Here is a 10,951-nt window from a genome sequence, read left to right on the forward strand (position 1 = left end):
TGTTGTCAAAATACAAAATCTAATTTTCTTTTTAAAAAAAAAATATATTTTTTTTTACAATTTGTCAATTTTTTCACAATTTCATTTAATTTTTAAAATTTTCTTTTTCAAAATATCATTTTTTTATCAAAATCTTGTTATATAACTTTTTAATTTTTCTTTTCAAATTACAAAATCTAGTTTTCTTTATATATATATATATATATATATATATATATATATATATATATATATATATATATATATATATATATATATTATTTACAATTTGTCAATTTTTTCACAATTTTGTTTAATTTTTTAAATTTTCTTTTTCAAAATATCATTTTTTAAATATCACTTTTGTTATATAACTTTTTAATTTTTCTTGTCAAAATACAAAATCTACTTTTCTTTTTTTAAAATATTTTTTTTTTTTACAATTTGTCAATTTTTTCACAATTTTGTTTAATTTTTTAATTTTTCTTTTCAAAATACAAAATCTAGTTTTCTTTTTAAAAAAATATATTTTTTTACAATTTGTCAATTTTTTCACAATTTTGTTTAATTTTTAATTTTTTTTTTCAAAATATCATTTTTGAAATATCACTTTTGTTGTACAACTTTTTAATTTTTCTTTTCAAAATACAAAATCTAGTTTTCTTTTTTAAAATATATTTTTTTTTGCAATTTGACAATTTTTTTTACAATTTTGTTCAATTTTTAAAATTTTCTTTTTCAAAATATCATTTTCTTATCAAATTTTTTTTTTTCAAAATTATCAGCAGTATTAAAAGTTCTTAATTTTTATTTCAAAATCTAGATTTTTATAAAATTACATTTTTTTTCAAAATCTAAATTTTTTCTTAAACTTCGTTAGTTATTTTTCTAAGTTTTTTAACTTTTTTTTTCCTAATTCATAAATTTTTTATTTTTAATGTTTTACTTGAGCATTAGAGACTGTTTAGGACTGTCTCTAATAGAAACGGTCATTGACGGCCTCAAATAAGGACTGCTAACGACCATCCCTAGCGCAAGCTATTTTTATTGGCTACAAAAGACGGCCATCGGCTGTCTATAATTGGGACGGTCAATGACAGTCTCTGATTACCAGTACGAGACGGTCAATGACCGTCCCTAATAGAGACGGTCCTTGACAGTCTCAAATAGAGACCGCTAAGAACCGTCCCTAATATAGACTAAAGCCTAGCAGTCCCGGACTACAAGAAAAGACGGCCAACGACCGTCTCTAATTGAGACGGTCCTCGACAGTCTCAAATTACTAGTAAGAGACGGCCAATGACCGTCTCAAATTTCGGCATATATGATGGTCCGGGACCGTTTCTGGTAATTGAGACGGTCAATGACCGCCCTAATAGAGACGGTCCGTGACAGTCTCAAACAGAGACAGCTAAGAACCGTCTCTAATACAGACTAAAGCTGAGCAGTCCCGGACTACAGGAAAAGACGGCCAACGACCGTCTCTAATTGAGATGGTCCTCGACAGTCTCAAATTACCAGTAAGAGACGGCCAATGACCGTCTCTAAAAGGGACAGTCCTTGACCGTCTCAAATTCCGGCATATAAGACGGTCCGGGACCGTCTCTTATTCCAGACGGTCAATGGCCGTTTTTTATTTGCAGTTAACGATGGTTTTTGACCGTCTTAAATGATTTGTGGATGTTCAAATTTTTAAGACAATAATAAGGACAGTCAAGGACTGTCTAAAAATTTAGAGACGGTTTACGGCCGTCTCTAAAGCATTTTTAAACCAAGTAATTTTAGAGATGGTCCAAAACCGTCTCTAAATCCGTCATTTTTTTTTTCATTTTTCACATAGCGAACTTCTCAAAACAGTGGCATTTGAGTTGAGTTTGTTAATGGTGGTGTGCTCCCATGCACCTTTCTGCAAATTAAAAAAGAATGCTGAGTTTGTTAAAGGGTGGTAGCTAATCATACCTTAGAGTTGTATGGTCAGTGCATACAATTTCCTCCTAGATGTTATTGCATATACAAGTTCTCCCGTAAACAAGCAGATTTGTACAAGATCTGGACCACTCATCTGCGAGGCCCCACTATATATGGTCCTTGGCAAAAAAAAAAGAAAAAAAAAAGGACTTGATGGATGATCCTGGGCCCCCTCATGTTCTCTGTCTCCAGAAACCAGACATTACTCACGTGGGACGTACACCATATGGAACAGTGAGGATATGGACACCATTAAAAACCTTCTACATCGTGTGCAGGGCCCACTTGTTCTGTGTATGCAAATTCATTCAGAAGATATGCCCACCACTACGAATGTGTTCCCAGAAAAATCAGGTCATAAAAAGTCAGGTGAACCTGCACATCACATTATTTTGGAGGTTTTAGGCATGATTTTACTTGGTGTGGCCCACTTCCTTTTTAGATTGGCATAATTTTTGGGCTCCAATGAGAACATGAGGGGTGCTCATGATGAGCATATTGGATTCATGCATCCATGAAGGTGGGTTCAAAAATCACTTCCACCCGTGATTCACCTGCACCAAGTGATTGGAAATTAACAAAGTTTACGCAGCATAACCCTCCCAGCTGTTTACCTTGTTATGGCCTTACTTGAATCACGGATAGGCCTGAATTTTAGGCCCTATGCTTCTTCTTTTTGTGTGTGTGGCCGGCATCTAATGGTTAGAGTGGATTTCATATGATCGTCACTATGGGCTCTATGAAAATCATGGATAGGCATCTCTCTGTCAGCTATTTCACCCGAGTCACTAGTCAACCTGAATTTTTGGTTTGGGACATCAACTGCGATTACATATTCAATGGTCAGAGTGGATCTTACATAAACATCATAATGGGCCCTGCAAAAAATCAAGACCTGCTTCCCTCTCCAAGTGTAGAAAGCATTGACAAGGAGAGCATAATGGTATAGGCCACCTTATTTTGACAAGGCCCACAATGATGTTTTTATAAGATCTGCTCTGACCATTAGATATTTAGTACAATATTGTTCTAAAGGAAAAAAATAAAAATCAGGCTAACTTGTGATTCTAATGTTCGACACCAAAGGAAATAGATGAAAGAGATGTCCACTCTTGATTTTTTAAAGTATCCATCGTGATAATTACATGAAATTCATTCAAATATCATTAGATTCAATACAAACATTTAGGCTATATTAAAAAAACCATATCCATCCATAGTTCAACTAAGCTACACTATTGGAAACAACTCCGAGGGCAAGCAGGGCCCAATATATTATTTCCAATCATGTAGTCCACGTAATTCAAAAATAGAGCTGATTTTTGTTTTCTTGTCTTAACATGGGTAACACACTTAGTGGTTGGCGTAAATCTTACATAAACATCATGGTGGGGTCCACCTAAGCTACTCACCCATTTGATTACATGGCAGCTGTGATGGAAGGTAGTTGATCAGTGATAATTATTATGACTAATGAGGCAGCTTTTGGTAAAAGGTATCACAGTGTAAAATCCATATTATTTAGGTTTTTTGTTTTTCCTCCTTTATTTCTTTTCATTTTTGTAAAATTCCTTTTGCTTTCTCGAATGATCATTTTCATTTTTGGCCATCCATTTGATGGCCAACATGCAGAGATGGGTATGACCATGCAATCATACTGATAACCCAATCAGACATGCTGAATGGTTGATGGAGCCCAATAGACAGATGATCCAAATGGACATGCACATATTCGTACTCGAAGTGGATTGGTGCATGTGTAAATTCCTCCCATGATCTCTTCAAATATGGTACAGTTGCCCAAATGGAATATATGATCGTATATTCCAAACCAATAAAATATAAAATAAGTTCGAAATGGCTTTAAAAGGTAACAAGGGAATAAAATAAAAGAGAAATGACCACATACAGGTCTTTCATGCCAGTATGCTACTTGTGTAGGACATCAGGACCCTTAAAATTATGGCCCACCATGAAATTGACTCTTCTAGAAAGTCAGGCTGATCCGCTGAACAGGTGGTCCACGCCTGAATATGAAGTCAGACATCAGTTATCCATTGATTCCAATATTAAGGCCCACCTGATGAGTTAGACAGCCCTATTTTTGTTCCAGCCTGATGATGTGGTACCACATGAGGTGGTACCTTGCCAGTACGTGAGAAGTTGACGTGGGGGATGGATGGAACCAAAATCGAATGAAACGATCGATGACAGAATCAATCGTGATTTTAAAAAGTAATATTTGCAATTACTAAGTAATCAATCACGTAATGTGAAGAATCTAATCAAATATGAATGCCATCATTGGATCCATTGTCATGGGGTGATCTAAGGCTATGCATCATATCACCTTGGGGCTGTTTGGTTGCCGCTTAAAATAAGTTCACCTCATTTTATTTAATCATAATTATATAACATATCATAATTTAAGTAAAATATTGTTATTTTTAATCTTTGGTTCCTACCCAAAAATTAATCTTTAATGCATAGAAATCATACCGTATCCATAGTGTACCATGATGAACGCGGGTTGATGCTACCCCTTCTTGTCCAGAGCTCGGAAAGGACAGGGGCTTTGACTGGCCACCGTGATGTATGGGTTTTATCCACACTGTCCATCCATTTCTATGTATCATTTTATGCTATAGGGCCAAACGTTAGGAAGATTCGAGGATCAGGTGGTCTACACCACAGGAAGCAGTTGCGATGGTGACGCTCAATGTTAAAATTTTCTTCAGACCCATGTGATGTTTATTTGCCATCTAACCTATTCATAGAGTCAAATACACCTGGATGAAAGGAAAAAACAAATATAAGCTCTATCTAAAACTTATGTGGCGAGGCGACTCATGACTCCAGCATAAAAAGACTGCACATTAACCCCTGAGCTGTGGATGATGGAAGTTTTCAACGGCAATATTTTTAATCCTCATCATGTTGTCTACTTGTGTCTTGGATTTTCCTCCGTTTTGGTCCAATTTCCTAAAATGATACGGAAAAATGGATGAACGGTGTGGATAAAACCCATGTTCTACCATAATATAATAAACCATCAGCAAGCGGCAGGTGGCAGATAAAGTCAGTTTTTTAAATTTTTTATTCTAGATATATTTTTTTTCTTCTTCTTGAAAGTGATTTTTAAGATATCGCACGGCAAGCAAGGCAGGTTATCCGATTATTGTACACCATGGCTTATATCATTTCGTCTCTAATACATAGTTCGGATTAAATAAAAATAGATGGAACTCGTTTTTAACATTTTTAAGTGGCAATCCAACGAGACCTTTGTTTTTAAATTCTAATAAGACGGAAGCAGAGGAGGTGAAAAAGATGAAAACGATGAGCACGGCGTCGAAGATAGTTTTAAACAATAACAATAAGAAGAATATAAACAAAGCCACCAAAGCATCCCGCAGACCTAAGTTTTATGTCTGGGATCTTTATTGAATTCTTTATTTTTACACGTGGTGTAACTCCAAAAGATCAGGGCGGTTCATCTGTAAGGCCCATCTGTGAATTGGTGATGCTCCAAAAGTTAAAATACCCAGATGATCCTGGTCATCTATTGGAAGATACTTGTCCACTTAATTTAAAATGTTGGTTGGGATGTTTGTAACTATCCATGTCATATTAAAGTCCAATCAGAGGGTAGAGTCAACCATGAAGTGTGATTCCATGGTGGGGTGCACCAGATAAACGGTGCATATCCTGCAAATGTGAGCTACTTATAAGTGATGGGGACGCGATACTGTTCCAAGGATCATGTTGCAAGATTTTGTCTAATGGCGGACTTGAAACTACGTTGAAGGTCTGACTCAAGCAATGACGAGAACTATGGTCTTGAAAATATTAAGAAAATGTGTAAAGCATTGTTTAGAATTTTTTTAGTTATTTAGACTAAGAGCAGTTGGTAACGATTCAATGTATATATTCAAGTAGAAAAGTTCACAAATGCTGGGTAATGATCGTAATCCACCACCGGCCACTGCCGGTTGAATTCTAAAATTTCAACCCTTAATCTAAAGATTCCAGTTTCATTTGGAATCTGTATCTTTTAGATTATTAAAGTATTCACAAAATCCCAATATAATAAGAGAAATACTTTGATAATGGATGATTACGCATTCAGATCAGAATTACTGAGAAATTGCAAACTTGGCATGGCAATAATTCAAAATAAACTGTCCAGATTATGGTCACCAGTTTAGGAGTATCATAAACCAAATATTAAAATTATTTGATCATCTAAGTATATGAGTGATGTACATGCATTGGATGGTTAGAATGAAAAATATCCAATGACCTTGTTTAAAAACAATATGAAAATTATTTGATAATATGATCCGACCATCAATGACTATGAAAATGAATGGTCCATATTTGATTGCCTATAAAGAGTTCATTTTGATAAGATAATCCTTTGTAAGACTTTTCTTAGATGGGTCATTCCTAATCATTGATTTTTTAATCTAAATATTGGATTATTCAGATTGAGCGATTTGGTGGCCCACTATACTTGTGATCAAGAGGAACAATGGCCGTTTGGATTAGGTACATTTGGATACTTGGGAGTCTTAATCTCCATTTGAAGCACAAATTTTTCATCTCCAGCATCGAGAATTGCAATCATCATCTTCATTATGTAAGCCATATCCCAGTTACTCAGGGTTGGATTAAGAACAGTAGTAAAAACGAAAAAGAAAAAAAGAAAGAAATTAAGATTTTCAAATTTCTACAAGTAATTACCATCTCTTAATAGGGATGGGCAATCAAAGGTGGGAAACATGTGATGCTTAGTATCATTCGGCGAAAGTCATTTTAAATCAATGATGTTAAGTTTGTAATATGGTCAATGAACGTTCCATTTTGTAACCATTAATCGAGTACTGAAGATCACTAAACCAATGTGCAATCAAAGATGGACCCAAATGATGGATACTCCAAATCAATGATCAAATTATTTATAGTATGATTAATTTGGACCGTCCATTTCCATACTCATGGATTACATGGTTATGACTATCTGACCAAGTGATTTTTTGGTAGGGATGAACAATTAGGAGTTGGACCAATATGATAAATGGTCCAGATTCATGATAAAACCATAGGTACTATCAATATGGACCATCAATTTCCTTAACATTGATTGGAACATTAGGATCATCCAACCAAAATGAGTTCTTGAGAGTGATGGCATATCCAGGGTGAGGCTGACCCGATAGATGATCTAGATCAATGATAATTCGAACTGGTTTTATTATGATAAGTATACACCATCTATTTCCCTTGGAATTGAATGGCTGGTTAGGATCATCTAGATAAGTAATATTTTTAGAAGGATGATCAATCAAAGGTGGTAACCCCATGATCAATGTCTAGATAAATAATCTGACCATTTTTAATATGATCAATATTGGCTATCGATATCTCTAACCATTGAGAATAATTTTGGGTCGTTTGGATACTACCAAATAAGTTACTTTTTATGCTTACTTGGTTTGGTTTATAATTAATTATAAGTAACTTTTTTACTTGAAAGTATTTAATCACTTCAATTATTTATTTATTTTTTAATTTTTTATAGCTTTCTTACTTTTCATAAGTTGCTGAAGAGAGCCATAAGCAAAGACTGAGGAGAGGGGAAGCTGATAAGTATGTTGTTTACCTAATACTTATATTCTTAATAAGTAGAAATAAAGAAAAGTTACCCGGGACATACGTAGCTTATCTTAAGCAACCTACAATCCAAACGCCCTCTCAGCCAGCATGATTTTAAGAGGGATGGGAAACCAGATATTGGACTCACATGATGCATGGTCTAGATTAATATGAGCTGTGTTTTCCTAACCATTTAAATGATGGTTAAAATCATTAGCCAAAAGTGAATTGATAAATGTTTCATATCAATGAATAAATTGATTGAGATGCCATTGCTACAAAGGATTACGGGACCAAAGTGATTTTTAAGAGGGATGGCCAATTTGACATGGAACCCATATTATGGATGTTGGGGGACCGTGGAAGCATACAGAGATGAATCATGAAAAGTATTTCAATCGCACAATCAAGCACAAACACAAAGACTCTGAATTTAACATGAAAAAATGCATTCGAGAGAAAATCACGACACAAAGTGACATATATCACTATGAAAGCATAAAATACAAGAGATAGAGAGAATATTCGATTCGAACAAGCCTCAAATTTCCCTTTAAAAGCCCTTGAAAACCCTAGAAATGAATTAGAAAGCTCTAAGATACACCCCAATCCTAATTACCTATCTATATATATATATATATATATATATATATATATATATATATATATATATATATATATATATATATATATATATATATATATATATATATATCCTTGGGTGGGCCCCAGAGAGCTTAGTATCCGACAGATACGTAACTCTGCATAATTCTGCACATTCGTTTGACGGCACTTCGATCGCATCGAATAGCTTTTGATGTCATCTAACAATCTTCGATTGCATCGAACTAACTCCAAAATGTTCTAACGACTAAACATGATTTTTCCAAATTTTACCGATGTCATCGAGCAAGCCTTCAATGTCATCGAACAACCCTCGATGGCATCGAACAAGGCACTTAAATTGTCCAACGACCAAGTTTATAAATTTTGAAATTTACCGATGGCATTGAGATGACCTCGATTGTATCAAAATCTGCTCGATGACATCAAACCTGTCATCGACAGACCTGTTGATTTACAGATTTAAGACATCAATCAACAATCTCCATCATGTCTTCAATTGCTATTCTTCATAGCTTATTTTTCTTCATCTCTAATTCTGCCTTACATCATAGCTCCACTATCATTCTTTCTCATGTATCCTGTCTTCATTTTACGCATTCGCCAAGCTCAGAGAAGTTACACATAACTTGAACTTCTCTAAGGAAAACACCTTAGTGAGTATGTCCATCAGATTCACGCCGCACCTATCAAATAAAATGATAATGAACATCAATGTGTTTAGTACGTTAGTGATAAAAAGAGTTTATAGCCAAATTAATAGCATTTTCTGTAATGCCCCGTGTTTTTGAAACCCAAGTATATTACTTATTTTCCAAAAACCCAAGTGTTAACCTTTAAAGATGGCCAAATTCCACTTATATTTTTTTTTCTTATTTTCTTTTCTTTTTCCAAAGTGAGCATTTAGGGGGAATAAGAACAAATCAAGCATAAAAGAAATCTTGTATTTACATTCAAGGTATACGAGCGGCTGCCCATGGAACTTATACAAACCAATGTCTCATACTAATAAATACAGAAATGAACAATTTAATACATGAAACCAAAGAAAATGCAACTAGTCTTGAGCTGCAAGATCACGTAGGTTCTCTTGACAGATATGGTCATGCATCCCACCTCATCAATCTAATTATGAATATCATTTAAGCCACCTGTACGGTTATATATTCGATAAATGAGTGGCCACCTCAGTGTGAATTTCTCTCAATATTACATACCACCGCATTAGTTAAGCATAGTTGTAAACAAAAAGGCATTAAAAACAATACATGATATTATCTTATTAAATGCATGGATGCGTAAGTGCACATCAATTGGGGATGCTCATCCAATTGGCTTTTGGGCGAAACTCATGCATGTGGCCGGTCACCAGCGAAAGTACATCATGTACATGCGTAGTGTCAAACTCACCGAAAGTAGGTCGATAGTCGATAATCTGGGAGCTAGTGAAATGATACCACGACCAAGGGTACGTGCTACAATATTTAGAATTAGCCATCTGTCATCGCTTGTATACTATGAATGCACAATTAGCCCAACCAGTATTATTCAATTTACAACCAACTAATTTAAGAAACCTCAAAGGTCACTACAGGGGGTTCATTACCCAGCGTAGGCCGACAACTCGGGCATAATGTCTTATTCCACTATTCTCAGCTTATGAGACCTCTACTTTAGGATGTTTAATGGAAACCCATCGACTAGTGGCTAATCATAATTTAGTATATAGGACTTACCACCATATAGTTATATGAAAATGAATCGTCAAAGCCACACATGAAAAATATCAAATCGTAGGATAAATACCAAATCGAAGTGATAAAAAGGTCACGCGAGGTAAACGCTAAATTAAAGCGGTAAAGAGGTTACGTGGGGTGATATCACGCAAGCAGTAAAAAGGTTATTCCCAAGGCCACGTAAGCACAACAACCTATGGATGGTAAACTCATGTTGACATTCAAAAAGTAACCTCCAAGTCGAGGGTCCATTTCCCACACATTCCGTCCCGTTACATCCTAAGTGTGGGTTCACATACATAAATGGAGTTTTCCACTAGTAAATGTAGTGAATCGAATTCTTTCCATAAGCGACTTACAGGCGATTCATTAGCATGAGAAAGCGTATAAATACAACATGCAAGATAGGTGTTGATAATAAAACTCTTAACTACCACAAGAAATCATAAATCAAAGGCATAAGCTATCAATTAAAATGGAAATTAACATGTAAGATTTAATGACTATTGCATGTGAACATGATTTACAAATTATCAATTATAGTTCAAATGTAAGCTATTCCTTAAGATTCAATAACTGGTGTAAGTGATCATGAGTTATTAGATAGCAATTGTAATTCAAATGGAAACTATCACTTAGACTAATTTGGAAATGGAAAGCTTAAGGGGAAGAAGTCATCACCTTTATCTCTTACCCGCTTTACACTAACTATGAATTAACTCTACACTTATTTTTGATGTCTCAATCTAGTGCGATCGTGTGTGATGATTTATGTCTGGCAAAACAAATTAGACTTCTTAAGCTAGATATAGGTAGTATTAGGAATGCCTACGAATAGCTCAATGAGAAGAAAATCAACTCACTGAGTCGACTCAGTTGATTTGGACTCGATTGGAAAGGTTACCTGACGACGATGTCTAGCACTAGGATCGGGACTGGGAGCCCAACATTGTTGGTTTGCTAATTGAGTACGGTCCCAAAATAGT

This window comes from Magnolia sinica, chromosome 17 (assembly GCF_029962835.1).
Source record: "Magnolia sinica isolate HGM2019 chromosome 17, MsV1, whole genome shotgun sequence".
In the NCBI taxonomy this organism is placed as follows: Eukaryota; Viridiplantae; Streptophyta; class Magnoliopsida; order Magnoliales; family Magnoliaceae; genus Magnolia; species Magnolia sinica.